Raw genomic sequence first — 16,868 nt, forward strand, 5'->3', positions numbered from 1 at the left:
CAGCGTGCCAAGGCTCTGCTGCTCGTCCTCCAGGCCTGGAAGCTCACACGGGGAAGTTGCTGTGGAGTCATCTGAGGTGTGAATTGGAGCTGGCTCAGTCCCAGTTCTCTGGGTGGGCAGTCCCAGGCAGGGATGTTCCCTCTGGGAGGGGCAGCTCGAGGGTTTGCAGCGTGGTGGGATGTGCTGGACACCAGGGCTGGCCTTGGGAACGGGGCAGTGCGTCCAGGCACAGGGACATCCCCTGGTCAGACATCCTCATCACTACTTGGGCATGGGACTTTCCTTCTGCTGCACTGTGCCTGGCAGCAGTCCTCTGATGTTTCTGTCCAGCCACCTAGCTGGTTTTCTCACTGTTTACCTGGTCTAACTGCAGTGAATTCAAGCTTCAATATTAATGTCTAGATCTGCTTGAGAGCGCAGAGGAACAGGACAGATGACCTTTAAATGCTGGAGGTAAAAGGAGGTCCAGTTGTCCAGGGGTTCCTCCCTGCTCCCAGGGAACAAGGGATAGGATAGCTGTTCTTAAACTCCTTTGAACCAGGGGAGGTTCAGGTTGGACATCTGGAAGAATTTCTTCCTGAAAAGGATGGCCAGGCACTGGCAGAGGCTGCCAGTGGTGGAGTCCTCATTTCTGGAGGGATTTAACAGCTGTGTGAATGTGGCACTTGGGGACACGGGTTAGTGGTGGCCCTGGCAGTGCTGGGGAAACAGCTGGGCTTAAGGATTTTAAATCCTTTTCCAGCCCAAAGGAGTCTGTGATGCTCACAAGTGCTTCTGTAGGAGGGTCAAAAAGCCAAGTTGTGTCTCCTTTAGCTCCTGAAGGATGGGTAGGGTGATTTAAATTTTGTCCTAACAAGTGTCCTTACAGAATGCACCACTTGGAAACAAACTTCACAGATCCCTCACTCCTCACCAAGAGCAAACTTGCTGCTTTTCATTAAGCTGTTTGATTGCTATCGAGCTCCTGGTGTCAGTGCCAGAGGCAGCCGGGCCTTTGTGCACTCGCTGGGTAATTGTGCCGTTTCTGTGGCCCGCTTTGGAACAATGGCTCATAAAAATCTTAAGCAGCTATCACTTTTCATGGCTAATGAACTGAGGATCTGGGAATTAGATCCAGAGCCAATTCTTGGATTAAACCTTCTGAGCCCAAAACAAGGCTGTCTTCAGGAATAAAAAACAAGCCAGGGCTGCTGGAATAGGGGAGTACAGAGTGTGACCTTCAAGATGTGAGATAAGTGACCAACATGAAGGGTACAGCAAAAACTAATCAAGGAGGAGGGATGAATACCAAAGGGCTTGTTGGAGAGTCAGTAATGCAGGCGAGGGGCAGGGGGGAATTGTTTGTTTTTAGATGTGATTTCTAAAAGGCTTTTTTAGCTTCAGAAATATTTGAAGTAAGTGTCCCACAACATTCACATGCTGATCAGAGACAGAATGAGTTTGGTGGCCTCAGCCTGCCCCGGAGAACGGCAGTGGGAGAAGCCCCAGCCCCGCACAAAGGAGCCGAGCAGCGGTAATCCCGGGGCGGGTGGGTGGTCTGCATTCACAGGGAGCTTTCACGGCACATTTCATCCCCCAGACCAATAATATTTAATAACTGCATCCCCAAACCCGCAATCTCCTCTACACCCTGAAAGCCAAAGCAAATATGTGTATGAAGTATAGATTTCAGCACTTCCTGAGAAACGAGAACACGAAGAACAACTGGAAGAGTTGTAAATAGCGGCTTTAACAGGAAAATTCCAGAATGTGTTCAAAGTAAATTAGCTCCTGCCATGCCTCCTCGCACCCCCCTTCCCGTCCTCCCCCCAGCCCACTTTTATTTGCTTTGAATTTCCCTTCCGCTCTCTTAGTTGACAGCATTTGCACTTATTTCTGTTAGGGAACACGGCCATTCTTTTTTATGGCAAGGTGAAAATAATTTTATTTTCATCACTTTTCCCCCACTCCTGTGATGGATTTACTTGAAAAAAAATAATGACGGTCTTCACAAACTGGCCTGACAGTTGTGATGCAGAGAGTGAGCTGGCTGAGCGGGGACAGTGAGGCATCTCTGTACCTATTATGGCAAAAATCGATAATGCTTTCTGTAAATTGCTCCTCCCAAAGGAGATGAACAAATGCAGGAGACAAGGGAAGCCATCATTCTGTATGAAAGCCCTGCACATTTGGACCAGTGCAATTATCAGGAAGGGCTTTTTTTCCCCCTTTTCTCTCCCTTTTTTGGGGGGGGATGGAAAGTGAGAAAGAGTGGGATGCGAGAAAGGAAAGACTTATTTTTCTAGAAGTGTAAATTGAAGGCAGAGATTCTGTGGCTTGTCCAAACAGATTGCTTTGGCACAGGGCAAGGAAGGAATTAAGATAATTTTGGAAGTACTTGTACTCTCTGGATGTCTTTACATTCCTGTTACGCATTCAGACTTAATATTTTCTGAGAGAGCAGTTCCCTTCTGTCGTCATCTGGAACCACGATGTTAATCCTCCCCCATGTTCTGTTACACTGAGTGGGAACACCACAGAACTCCAAGAACAGGTTTTTTCCTATTGTGGGGGTCATATGAATTCACTATCAAGTGGTATGGAAGGTCATCAGGAACCAAGTAGAGCAGCCTGCAATGCCTTTACTACTGCAGGGACCGGTGGAGTAAAGTCATTGTTTGTCCAGTAAACAAGGAATATGAGGAGTATGAGAGGACATTCCCTTTGTGAGTCTCTTTTCTTGAAGACACGAGCTGACATGATCCAGAATGGGTGGAATACACACTGGGTGAGGGTCTCCCTCCCTGGGACACCACCTTACCACGGTTTCATGTGAGGCCTTTGGCAAGTCCTGCAGTTCCACCATGTCTCAGTTCTCCCATCACACAAATGAGTTTATGATGGCACTTTCTGGGTTAAGTCTTCACTTCTTCAAGCAGCAATAGCTGGATGCTGATCTGTTATTGATAGAAGCTCCTCTGCCCAGCAAAGAGACAGCCTGTTGTTGTGAGACTCTTTGTGCCCACGCTCTGAAACAGAGGCACGAAGCACAGCTCCTCGGCACCATGATCATAAATACCTGAATTTGTGCTGTTCTGTCACCTTTCTCTTAGCCTGACATTGCTGTTTCAGTGAGAAAACAGTGAAAACACCACAGATGAATGAGAAGCATATCAGAGTTGTTGTTTCTTATCAGAGTTGGAAGACAGAGAAGAGAGGCTGCAGGCAGGTGCTTGAATTTCAAGTGCCCTGAAGTTCAGAAAGACTTTTCACAAAGGCATATTTGGAAAGGGCATTCAGCAAGTTCAGAAAGAGCCATGGTAGGTAAAAGAGTTCAGCACCTATCACCTTGAATTAAGTCAGAAGTGAAAGGAGAGGCACTGGTGGGAGATGTTCAGCCCTTCAAGATGTGTCTGAGCTGTTGTCCCAGGAACACGGTTAAATGCTCAGGGCTGTGTTGCCAGATGTGGGCACTTAGCAGCAGCAGGACTGGGGAGAACACGGGGAAGCTCTCACTGTGTGGGGTGTGCTGAACTGGTGACATCATGTCAGAGGAGTTAAGCTGCTTTTCCAGTGCTAAGAGATGGATGTTGAGTGAAGATGGATAAATAGCAGGCAGAAAGGCTGGCATGGAAAGGAGAAGGTTTTCAAGAGAGAAATTATTTATTCACATGGATTCCCTATATTTAACTTTTTAAATTAGTGAGTCTTGCGTATTTATTGACTTCAGTTCTTTGGCAAGTGTTTTGTTCATGATTTCTAGGTCTCCTTCTGGAGCTCTAATAGTTGCTTCAGAGCTGGAGGAGAATGTGGGAATGAAAGCTGACATTGTCATTCCAGCAGACGGTTTTGTTGGAGCTATTTCATGGTTTGTTAAAAACACAACAGCTGTTTACAGTTTGTGTCCATCTCGTGCACCCTGCAGACGTGGTGCTGCTGAGAGCCTTCCTGTCCTGTGATAAGCACAGAAGGACTGATGAGCCTCTCATGTGGCGTTCTCAGAACCTGAGAAACAGCTTGAGTTTCATCTTCCTAATGCCTCTGGCACGGCCCCACTGCTTGGAGATGTGGAGGATCAGGTTTCTGCTTTGGCAGTGGAACACCATGAGGAAAATGCCCGAGTGGGTTTGGCAGGGGAAGCAGTCGCTGTGAAGGGACATGTTGTGTTGTTCCCACTGTTGGGAGGTTGAGGAATTGTGGTGGAGCAAGGAGTGAGGCCACTCCTCTTTAAGCCAGTATTCTGTCTCCCTCTCATGGAAGGGAAAAGCACGGCTTTGCCATTTATCTGAGCCCAGGAACAGAACAAGCAAAAGTGATTTGCTAAAATCAATAATTCTCATGTCATCTTAATGCATCTAAAATATTTAAAGGAAATATGTTTAAAAGCTATTATTACGGTTTACATCTACTGCAAGTTTTAAATAATGAATTTGAGAAAGGCTTCTGAAAAATAAGGGCGGTTCTCATAACCAGGAGGCAAGTCTGGGAACGCAGTGAGCTGTGGGTCAGGAAAGGGCAACTGGAAAGGTGACATCCATCACCCCGCTGCCAGCGGCGGGTGTTGGTGATCTGCCTCCGCCAGCAGTAGTTATTCTTCTGAGGGGAAAGCCTTCTAAACAAGGCTGTGAATTGGTTTTCATGCTCGCATTGACAGATTGGGAAAGCAGTTTGTTCTACCAAATTTAACAATGATATATCATTATCACAACTTTGGGGGAAATCTATAAAATCAATAAGTTTGTAGCCTGAACAGGATTTGTATCGCTTGCTTGCTGTGCTGGTGTCAAAGCGTGAGCATATGGATTGAGTCACAGCCTGAGATCAATGGAATTTGTGGACAGTAAGCTCAATAACAAGCCCTTCTGAAAAGAAATAGATGTAAAAAGCAAATTTACTAGAGTATAAAAAAAAAAGCTAATATCTTTTCCGCGTTGGCTGCAAAGTGCTGTTAGGCTGCCGTTGGCTGCTGGTACTTTGAAAGCTGTCTGGGGTATGTGCTCGCAATGCTGAGTGCTGCTCCGGCTCCCGGGCCTCGCATCTACAGTTGGATGCTTCTGTTTGTAGGGCTTGTATTAGGAAACTCGCCAAGAATAGGAGGAGGGGGGGAAAAAATAGCCCTTTATATTGTAAACTGAATAAAGAATAAAAACAGTCAGTGTGTCTGCTGGGGAAAGACCATGGTGGCTTTATTTACTTTGTACTGGCAGGGCTTGCTAATGGAGAAAAATAAAAAGGCATAATTAAATAGTTTAATGAATTCGCAGCTCTTTTGTTTGAGTGGGGCTGGGAATGCATGTTCCAGAGGGCCTCACAAAGAGCTCGGCTGGTAGTGAGTTAAAAGTAGGAAATCAGTCCTTTGAAGGCATTTTTATACTTCATTATCCCAGCATGTAAAATGACTTGTACTAAACGATTGAGGATTTTTTTTTTCACTCTCTCTCTTTCTCTCTTCTTTTTCTAAACAAAGGAGAGCATCAGGGCGGCAGGAGCATAATTCCCCTCAGTGTCCTAGAGCCAATAGATCAGCTTGTCAGCAAATTGGTGGGCCTGTACTTATGTTTCAGTAAAATATAGGGCTCTGGGAAACTGTAGTGAACAACGAAACCACAAGCCAACCACCACAGAAACACACACGCTCTAAGAGATCCTGGGGGAGCAGGCATGATAACACCTCCCTTTTCACCTCAATACTTTGCAGTAGGCAGATACTCACTTTTAAAGATTTTTTGTGTGTGTGTGTGCAGTAAAAAGAATAATGTTACATTTTTCCCCCCCAGGTTTTTTTATTTCTTTCTTGTTGTGGAAGAGTAAAGTGGGATCAGCAAAGGTGGACTTCCTTCCTCAGAGTATGCCAAGAGGGTTTTTTTTAATGAAAGCAGCAGCATTCCTGGGTAGTGCCCAGCCCCTGTGCTCACTGGGTGGCCCTGGAGGTGAAGGCTGGCTGTGCTGCAGGGACTGCTCTGGCCCTGCCTCTGTGTCCCTGCTGTTCCACATCAGCCTTTGGCTCTGCCTTCTCTGGGGCTGGTCCTGGGCATCCTGTCCTGGCTGTGCAAGCTGGATGCTCCATCTGTGCTGCCCTGCTACAGCAGTCAGCTTTGAGTGGCTGCTCCTCAGTGCTGCACTGGGGGACACCCCAGAGCCCTCCCAGCACTCAGCCTCATGAAATCATTTCATTAAAACAGAGAATTAAAGTATGGGCAATTCCTCTTAAACAAGGTGGCAGTGGGAAACCAGACTATGCTGAATTTAGTATTTATACTGGATCCAAGCACTCTGGTCCATGCCAGAGGGGCCTCGAGCAGACTCTGCTTGACTTCCTTGCTGTTGGATCATGGGTTTCTCTTCTGTCTCTGGGCATCTTGCAGATGCAGAGGTGGCACCTGGGGACATGGTTTAGCAGTGGCCTTGGCAGCAGTGCATTAATGGTTGGACTTGAGGAGCCTTTTCCAACCAAAACAACACCAGAGTACCAGGAGTTGTCATTGTGCCCGTTTGGGGTATGGACAGGACAAGGAGGTTGTTCTGTGCAGTGCAAGGAGAGACCTGTGAGGTGAAACAGCTTTAACAGCAAGTGAGGGGTTTGTCCCTGCCATCCCTGGGCACAGCCACTGGCGCTGGTGTCACCTGGAGCTGGTCACACTGTGTGTGTCAGAGCCAGCTGCAAGCAGCAGGGAGCTTCCCTCCAGGACCTCACCTGGCCCATGGACGGGCATTTACAAAGCATTCCCTGGATTTTACAGCTCGACTTTGCTTATAAACAACACTAACTGTTTGTTTCTTGTTAAAATTTACCTCATAAACAAATTTTACTGCCGTAGTTCCAGGCAATAATTGTTTAATCCCGACTTTCTCATGCCCATAACGTAGTGACTGTAAAGCTGTGGCTGGCACTTTATGGAATTTCTTGGTGCTGTCTCCAGCCACGTGCTGCTCCCAGAGAAGTTTTGTTCCTGGGAGGGGGACTGTGACCCCCTGTTAGTGGGAATGGCATAAAACCAAGTGCCGTGCTTTGCTCTGCCTGGAAAAAGAGAAAATCCCAAAAGAAGCGCAAAAGTCCAAAAGGAAAGCGGGCTCCTGTTTCTGAAGTTGAACTTTCTGCTGTACCATTGAGACTGCTCTGCTGTTTACAACCCGTGGCACTCTCTCGTCCTTCTTGCTGAGTAGCAGGGAAACGCCTGGAAGTGACTGCTTATATTGATTAGCAAGACAAGAGAGAGTTAGAGACCCTCAGCACTGCCACTTACAGTGGGCAGGAAACCCAAATTGAGCAGTAATAAAGTGTTTGAGGCTGTTTGAGGCGGCTCCTGGGGAAAGGCCTCCTCGGAGTGGGGCTGCTGGGGGTGGAGAGCTGTCAATTACCCCAGCCTGATGAGGACTAAGTAAACGTGCTCTTAAAGCAGAGATTAAATGGGAGAGAAAATGTGCTGGGGCTGGGCTCCATTTGCAAAAGTACTTCTGCAAAGTTGGAGGGATGGATGTTCTTGGACCCGTGAATAAGTGCTGCCATCAGCAATGAGTGCAGGCTTGGGCTTGATTTTTCTCTCTTTGTTGTGACCTCCAGTTACAGAGGGAAGAGAAGTGGCAATATTGTCAGTCTCCCATGTACCAATAGTGTGAAAAACCTTATGTGCTTGCTGGAATGTAGAGTGGGTCAAAGGAAGGCAGAAGGCCAAGCCAAAACTACTTGTGCCATCACAGGCAAAAGGGCAGCAAGTTTTGAGTTTAGTGGGCAGTTAAAACCAAGAATAATCAATGACAGGGAAAGACTGGGACACCTAATGGGACACTTATTTGGAATTATTCAGACCCAGAACTGGAATCCTTTTACCAAATGCAAACTATCCCAGTGCAGGGGGTGGATACCAGGTGTAAGGAACCACCTTGCAGACTGGCATGAAGAAGTATAAAAATATAGCAGAGCACATAATGATAAAACCAGTGAGGCCAAATAATCAAATAGGATGCAAGATGTATCAAAATAGCAAAAATAAGAATGCTAAGAGGGTGAGGAATGGGAAAATAAATAGAAGTGTGGGATCACCATTCAGTGGAGAGCAAAGAGAATATTGAGACAGCTAAAGGTTTCTGTTTCTTCTCTCTTGAAGCTGCCCATGGGCCAGCAGTTCCCATAATTAATGCCCTTGCCAAAGGGGTGAGATCTGCTCCCTGAGGAGAGAAGAAACAGCTTAAAGTGTCTAAGAGAGCTGCTGTCAGAAGTGTTGGTTTCAAAGCTCATTAAAAGAACATGTAGAGCCAAAATAAACTCAGAACTAGAGGTGGCCCGTTTTGAAGAGTCGTGCAGGGACGGTGAAATCCTGGTGGGCAGTTCGGTGTCCTGACTTTAGACAGGAGTTACAGACCAGGCAGGTAACCTCCAGTTCCTGCTGAAACTCTGGGAACAGCTACCAAACTATTTGTGAGCACTTGGAACAACAAACACAGATTTGACAGAAGAAATATTGTCTGAGGAGCACAACAACTTGTACGGCGATGTTGGAGGTGTGGGCAGGGAAGGAGCAGCCGCTCTTGGAGATCTCCAGTTTGGGGAGGCTTTTGACACGCCTCACATGACTTTATTTATTAACAAGCTGAGGAAATTTGGTTGAGATCACTATGTAGAATGGGTTGAAGAGTAATTTTTAGGGCAAACTTAGCCCTGTCAGAATGCAAGGAGGAATACACTGAGTTTTGGCAGGGGTCTGCCCTGGCCCTGGGTTACTGCAGTGTTTGCTTTAATGAGCTGAATCACAGAGTAGGAAATATATTTACTGAGCTTTCAGACAGCAGAAAGCTGAGCTCCTGAGTACCTTCAGTGATAGCAGCACAACTCAAAGTAATCTGACAGGTGGGAGTGATGGCTTGGCAAAACCAGAATTCAGTTCTGTAGGGACAACCACAAGATCTTCTCAGGGAAAGTTTGTGATGTGCACAAAGAATGTAATGTGTTAACAGCGGAGGGTTCTTGGCCAACTGCCCCGCTGGTGCCTTCAAACCTTCTGTTACCCTTCTGCTTTGAGAACTGAAATTACTTTCTACCTGCATCCCTCCAGTCTGGTTTTGTTTGTTCATTTAGGAGTAAAGTCTAACACCTTCCATGAATCCCCCAGGATCCTTGAATCCGTGTGTTGCATGGAGCCATTCCCTTAGAGGCAGGCAGTGACACTTCCTTCCTTATTATTAATTCGTTACAGGCAGAATTCCATCTCTGTTTTTATGGTGTTTGTGGTACTGTGGATGTTCCCTTTTTTCCCCTTCACTGCCCCCCAAAAGCTCACTTCAGCAGTATGAAGTGAACCATGCTTGGAGTGTTCCTAAGTAATATTCCTTATTACAAAAAAGCACAAGGCTCCCTTTAATGAGAGCTTGAGTGCTCCCAGCCCTGTCACTGTCTGGGGAGCCCCTTTCCTTTGTCCGTAATGAGCACCTCCTCATTTGCACTGTCCCTGGATTTATGGAGGGACAGGAGAAAAAAAACTTCCATTTATTATGTCTTAAATGAACTGCTCCCAAAGCAAAACCAAAGAGAGCAGTAAACTGGTGCCTCTGCATTATATAGTTTGATTTTTATGGAGCTGTATCGTGATGTTCTGCCTCACCTAGGCAGGGTGAGCACAGGCTATAATTACCTCTTGTGAACCCCATTTTCTGATAACCTCCCTGGCCTCTCCCTCTTCAGGATGTTGAATCTGTCAGTTAGGGGTTTTTATTTGTTCTCACTGATGGAGCTGGATATGGTTAGAAGCAACAAAGCTCATTTGATATCTCATTTACCTGAAAAAATGGGGCTCGCTCCCTGAATTTGAAACAGGAAAAACATTCCAGTTTTGTGAATTTTACTCTGCTGTACTTGAATTATTTCTGTTAATTCTCTCTCCCTGTGTTCATCCTCGCCTTCTCCCGCTGCAGCTGCACTCAGTTCCCCTCTTTGGTAGATATTCCTGCATACCCTAAGAGTTAGCTTGAAAGAAAACACATTTTTATTGATGAATCCCAGTTTTAGAAAAAAGGGCTTTAAGGTCAAAGCCTTCCTATGTAGAGGGAGCAGCCAGGCAGTACCAGCCGTGCTCCTGGGCTCAGATTAAATCCACATCTCCTGTGCAAGATGAACTGACATAATGGTGTTACTGCTTGCTTTTCTGACTGGGGGAAAAATACACTAATTCCTGAAAGTTTCATTGTCATTTAGCTTCTTCACAGGAGTGTTTTGGATAACTGCACCTTTGATGTGATCAATTGAAAATAAAATTTGAAGTGTAAGAAGGTGGTTTCATCACGGTGGGTTTTGTTTGTTTGATTTGGTTTTCTTTTGACTTCAGCTCACCTTAGATTTCCTTGTATTCCAAAATGTGGAGCCACCTAAACCGTGTTTTTCAGCTGGGTATCAGCAGTGCAGAACTTTCTGTCTAACCTGTGGCAAAAAGCAGAGATCAATAATAAATGCTCTGGTGCCTTCCTGCTTCTGCTGCATGCGAGCGTTTTCTCTGTAGTTCAAGGGTTATAGAAATTATAGTTGACAAATCTCAGTTACAAATAACATTTCTAACATTTTGCATAAAGTGTTAAAGCCTTTTTATTTATTTCCTTTCTCGCAAGAGTCAAATAAGAGGTTTTTACATACCGGGGAAGGTTTTTTTAGACTTAAACTTCAGAATATTTTCAATATCTGCAACATTATCTTTTGAATAATAATTACCTCTTATATTAAATTATAAGACAGCAGGATTCAGGATTAGATCTCTGCATATTATTCTAGTGAAGGAAATTATGACAGGGGTCATTTTTTAGAATTATGTAGGAGGGTAAAAGGTCCCAGGCAGCATTAGAAGGGAAGGCGTTTATAATTAAATTGTAATTTAGGCCTATGATTTATAGTTTTCTCAATGAAAAATTTGGTGCTGTAGAGAGATCCTAGGAGGAACTTTAGTGAGATACAACTTAATGAAATAATAAAAAGAAAAATGATCTGGAATGGAGTGTATTGCAGTGGTCCCCGTTGGATGCTGCAGTGGAGCTGGCACTGCTTCCCCAGAGACTGCTCTGTGGAACGGGCCGTGGCATCTGCACAGCTGAGACTTGGCCACTCATTTAGCTCCTTAAAACTGGGGGAAGGGTTCTAAAGCACACAGGTTGTCAGTTCAGGTCAAACTGCTGTTTCTTTTTGTTGTTGTTAGTCACAAGCTGCAGGAAAACCGTGAGCCCTGTTCTTCAGAATCTGTGAAACCATTAGAGTGTGGATGCTGAAAATCTGCTCTGAACAGCACCCACTTACCTGGAAATGGCTCATTTCTACCTCAGTATTACCTTCAGTATTATTCTGCAGAGCAGAGAGCTGTGGAATTTAAAAAAATTAGTATTTTTATAGTTATTTTTATTAATTAATGGGCTAAACTCCTCCCGACCATGATGAAGAACTGTTCTAGTGGCAGGAAACCATTAATACAGAAAGGTTAAATGGTTTGCCAAAGGTAATTGAGGCAGTCAGTGACTGATCTGACACCAGGAGCCATCTCTGACCCGATCTCCTCTGGCAGTAAAACTCTGCTGGACTGGTTTGCACGGTGGCCAACAGCTCTGGCTTAGCTTAAACCACATTTAGGTTAGGAAGGACTAATTTGCATTAAAAATTACTTTAAGAAAGGGGTGTAGGTTCAGACATTGTTTTTAAACACTATTTTCTTGTGCAAACTCAGCAGTTGTTCATACAAATAGTCGGAACCGGCTGGCTCAGGCTATAAAAAAGTCCTTTTTTTGGCTTTGTTTTTTCTCTGCAATTACTTGCATTTTATTTATAAAAATTAGAAAGTCGACAGGTAAGTTCAGAGCGTGGGTTTCAGGATCAGCTCCTGGATTTCTGTCCTTAAATTTTTTGCAGCAACTTTGAATGTGAATAAGTATCTGATTGAAATAAATGCACTTATAAGCACCCTCTGGTAGAAATGAAATCGCTGAAATTGTGTCTGGGCAAAGTGTGACATTTTCCATGTCACAGAAAGATGGGAAGGAGGATGTGACTGGAAAATACCAGATATGGGTCTCCAAAAGAAGGAAGGGTCCTGAAGCAGGAAATGCTCTGGGGTTCCCTGTGCGGAGGGAGGATCCCGAGCGGGGACAGAATCCAGCCCGGGACAGGAGGAGCTGCCCCAGGACTGAGAGTGTGTGTGAAACATTGGCCTGAATGATCCCGAGATCTGCTTGTTTAACTTGTGCACAGAATCCTCCCAAATATCCAAATTAATGAAAGAACAACCTGCTTTTTTAAAGGCTGTGTACTCCCATAATGAATATTTAGGAATGCTAACAAACAATGCTATGTATTGGGAAAAAAAAATCTTAATAACACAGATTGTTCTTTAGTTTCTAGGTGAAAAACAGCTACTTTAGAATTTATCTAAATAAAGAAGTTATGCCACAGGCTCTAGGATTTTCAGAGGGGTATTTCGTTTTTGTTGCATTAAAAATAAAACTCAGACTAGCCTTTTCTTCTCTATTTTCCAAGCTAACCTGCAGTAGAAAAGGTTAAGGCATATTTGAAAAAAGGGATGTTTCACCCTAAAGAAGAAAACGTTTTTCTGCTGTTTGCAGCAAATGATTTTTCCCTGCAGTTCTGTGCGCGTTGCTGGTGGTGGGTGTTGGTTATGGGAGCGTTGGTTTGTGCTCTGGGGTTTGGGTTTGTCCCGGGCTGTCCCCGGGCCGGGACCGGGACCGGAACCGATCCTCTGTGCGGCGACGGGGGGGCAGCGGGGGGACACGGGCACAGGAATGTCCCCAGAGCCGGGGGGGGACACGGGCACAGGAATGTCCCCAGAGCCGGGGGGACACGGGCACAGGAATGTCCCCAGAGCCGGGGGGACACGGGCACAGGAATGTCCCCAGAGCCGGGGGGACACGGGCACAGGAATGTCCCCAGAGCCGGGGGGGACACGGGGCTGTCCCCAGAGCCGGGGGGGGACACGGGCACAGGAATGTCCCCAGAGCCCGGGGGGACACGGGCACAGGAATGTCCCCAGAACCGGGGGGACACGGGCACAGGAATGTCCCCAGAGCCCGGGGGGGGACACGGGCACAGGAATGTCCCCAGAGCCCTGCCCGTGCCAGCCTGGGGCACGCCCGGGGTAAGGACAGGACACAACTGCCCGCATGGACGGGAGAGACACGGCTCGGGACCGGGACAAACCGGGACTGGGACAAACCGGGACAAACCGAGACCGGGACAAACCGGGACAAACCGGGACAAACCGGGACCGGGACAAACCGGGGCTGGGACAAACCGGGATCGGGACAAACCGGGACTGGGACAAACCGGGGCTGGGACAAACCGGGACTAGGACAAACTGGGGCCGGGACAAACCGGGACAAACCGGAGCTGGGACAAACCGGGACTGGGACAAACTGGGACAAACCGGGACTGGGACAAACCGGGGCTGGGACAAACAGGGACTGAGACAAACTGGGACTGAGACAAACGGGGACCGGGACAAACCGGGACAAACCGGGGCTGGGACAAACCGGGGCCGGGACAAACCGGGACGGGGCGAGTCCTGCGGGATTGGGAGAAGCAGGGTCAGGGTGAGTTCTGCAGGAGAAGCAGGGTCAGGGTGAGTTCTGCAGGAGAAGCAGGACTAGGATCAGTTCTGCAGGAGAAGCAGGACTAGGATGAGTTCTGCAGGAGAAGCAGGGTCAGGGCTGGGGTCAGTTTAGGTTAGGGCTGCCCCAGGGGCCCCGGGTGAATCCTGGCCCCTTCCAGCTCCAGGACTGGTCCCTGCCCCATCCCTGTGCCTGCACCTCCGCCCGGGCACGAGGGGCTGGAAAATCACTGCCCTGAAACCAGCCAGGAACGTGGGAAATGCTGGGAAATGCTGCACTTCAGAGGGGAAAAAGCAAGCCTAAGGTGGCTTAGACTGGATACCCAAAATTAATAGACATATTTGACCTTAATCTGTCTTCCTGGACAAGTTTAATTATAGCAATTTCTTAACTTCAGCTCAAGATCTTGTTTCAGAAATGTTAGTGTTCTCTGAATGTGTGGGGTTTTGTATTTAATATCACTCTGTTTTCTAAGGAAAGGCAAAAATCTGTGAAAATTGGCTGGACTGGAATCACCCAGGATTTTAGAGATGCCTGTGATTAATTTCTCTTTCTAAATAAATTAATGTTTCTGAGATGAGATTGGATTGGGGGCGAGGAGGAAGAAATTAGAAATACTGTTTCAGAGCAAAATTTAAAAGGGAATTTTGGAATGGTTTTATTCCCTTTGTGCTCACAGCCTGTCCTGGCAGGAATCTTTCAGTGTAAACCAGTTGGCACGAGCTGATGATTAAAACCTGATGATGTACGTGTTGATTTACACCAACTGGAGCTGTAGCATTTGTTTTAGCCTTTATTTTTTTGTCTTCTCTAACTTAAACAAAGATGTAGGGGTTGTAATATCAGTGTGTAATTTGAAATATAAATATTTGAAAATGCAGGATGTGCTGCCCTGCAGTGGGATGTGGTAGCAGAGGCTCCTCTGCCTTGTGGCACTGTGCTGCAGCTCTGTGGGCACTGCAGCTTTAGCTGCACAAAACTCACGGCTGCGAGGAACAGAGGCTTTGGGTCAACTCTGGGTTTTCTTAGTTGTTGTGTAAAAATGCATTTCTGGTTTTCTACAAGTTTTAAAAGAGATGGTTTCTCTCTTAGAGAATAGATATGATTTTACCATGTTTTACTTTTTCTCTGCTTACAAGAAAAAGCTGGAAATGCAAAATTTTAGACATGAGCAGCAATTTTGCATCTCTATTTTCATAGATTTGACACCTTTTATATGAAATAATTTCAAGTTTTCCATTAAAATGGAAAGAAACCATCAGTGCCTTAGATTGAAGCCTCTAAGAAAGCAGTTTTGAGCCATGCTGATGGTGTAGAAAAACTCCTGGGTTATATTAAAAAAAAAAAAATTAAATTGTTTTCCTCTTTCTTTGCATGGGGCTGGTGTGTGAGTGGGGCTCTGACAGAGCAGACGGACTCGTTGCTTGAGTGCACTTACTTTAGTTCCACATCTTCCCCAACTCCAGGAACTTGAACTTGTCATTATCAGCCCCAGAAGGTCAATGCATTACCAGGGTAGCAGCTCTTTCATGTGGCCTTTCTGAGGAGGGAAAAACCAGCTTTTAATCTTGGCTTTTATAAAACACTCTGTGTACTGGATACATCCTAACTTGTCATTTCCTCGTGTGTTTTAGTGCTGGGGAGATCTGGAGATGCTTTGTGATGCCACACAGATACACACATCTGCAAAAGGCCTAATCTGAAGTGAATCTTTTATAAATAATAAACAACAAATAGGCTCCTTTTAGTTATATTAGCCCCAAAATAGGTCATGTACATTTGTTTTAAATGCAAACTTAACAATAAAGTAAATTCCCTAGGTGGAGAATTTGATGTGTTTGTGCAAATTTTCTGGACATAGTACAAAAAAAAGCCAGCACCTATATTTTACCATTTAAAATATTTATACATTGTCTCTTAAAGTCCTGTGTTTGAAATACTGTTTATAATAAACTCCCTAGGAGAGAACTAATAGTCACAGGTAAACACTTGCCATTTGTTACTTAAACACTAAGTAATCTTTAACTTTTAAAAGAGAAACTTAGTGGTTCCCATTGCTTCCAGAAAAGTTGTTGCCTTTGTCAGCTTCCTGCCTCCAAATATTCTCATTTTTCACCTGCTGGTCCTGTTTGGTCTCAGGGTTCCGTGGGCTTCTCCAGGGAGGTGATGGACACTGAGCTGGTGTCACAGCCTGGACCTCCCCTGGAAATGTCCACATGGTTTTCAAATTAAAAAAGGCTACAGAGGCTGTCTAGGCCATTTTGACAATGTTCCCTCAAATATAAACACTAATATGTTCAATTCTGTGTAACTGATAAAAGAAGGAATATCTGAGGAATGGGCAATTTATTGTGGTTGGAGTTAAAATGGCTCTGACACCCATTGTAATTGTCATACTATTTCTGCCTGATACAGCTGTGTTTGGGATTTAATTGGCATCTGTAAATGCTTCTGTAAAGCAAATAATATATGTAGGATGTCTGGCAGTAGAAGTGGCCAAAGGTAAAATGCTCAGAAGTGCAGCTCCAGCCACATTTCCAGCCCGGGTTTCTCTGTGGGGCGAGGCAGGATGTGGAGCTGTGCCATCAGCCATTGCAGCACACATCATTTCTCTGTCCCTATTCATTTTCATCCCCGAGATGCATTGTAAAAGTGTAAATCCATCACTAGATAATTTTCAGTTCCATTATTTACCAAAATGAATAGTTAAGCAAGTCATTGTTATTAGTGGGATGCTATTGTTGTTTCTCACAGATAGGGCCTGCCAAGGGCTTGAGTGATGTGCACTTGAGTGTTCTTTCAAGATCCTTGTACCTGTTTCATTTGGGAGGAGCTTCACTCATGTAAAATCAAACAGAAACAATTTTAGTAGCCTCTGAAAAGAGAAGAAGGGAAAATGGATATTAATGAAGTATTTAATATTCTGCTATGGCAGAGATGCAGTGATTTTGCTGTTGACACTTTTGCATGGAATTAAAGAGATCTGGTGGTTGTTTTACTCGTCTGTCTTTGTTCCTGAAAGACTTTTCAGTGTCATCAGATTTGGTTTTGTAACCTGAGAGAGATTTTACAGACATGCAGACAAGAAAAAAAAAGCACTTCTTTTTCATGAAATTCATTGGTATTCAAAACATGGTCCTTTGATGAATTAGAAATTTTGGCTAAAGCTTTAATGAGATTTTTATTTCCTGAACTTAGGTTGGAAAACGTGTGAGCTGCACGATTCCCAGTTGTGAATAAGGCTGGCCTTGGTTTTTGTGTTCAGGACTATTTCTGGCCTGTTGTTTATTGCTCAATACTGTATT

The 16,868-nt window shown here is 45.3% G+C and overlaps 1 protein-coding gene across 2 annotated transcripts in view; it reads left to right on the top strand.

Moving 5' to 3' along the window:
• ZFHX3 (zinc finger homeobox 3) overlaps positions 1 to 16,868 on the top strand; it is a 380,864-nt gene that overhangs the window by 55,633 nt on the left and 308,363 nt on the right. The gene's annotated exons all lie outside the window — the stretch shown is intronic.

Source organism: Catharus ustulatus, chromosome 11 (genome assembly GCF_009819885.2).
Source record: "Catharus ustulatus isolate bCatUst1 chromosome 11, bCatUst1.pri.v2, whole genome shotgun sequence".
Classification (NCBI taxonomy): Eukaryota; Metazoa; Chordata; class Aves; order Passeriformes; family Turdidae; genus Catharus; species Catharus ustulatus.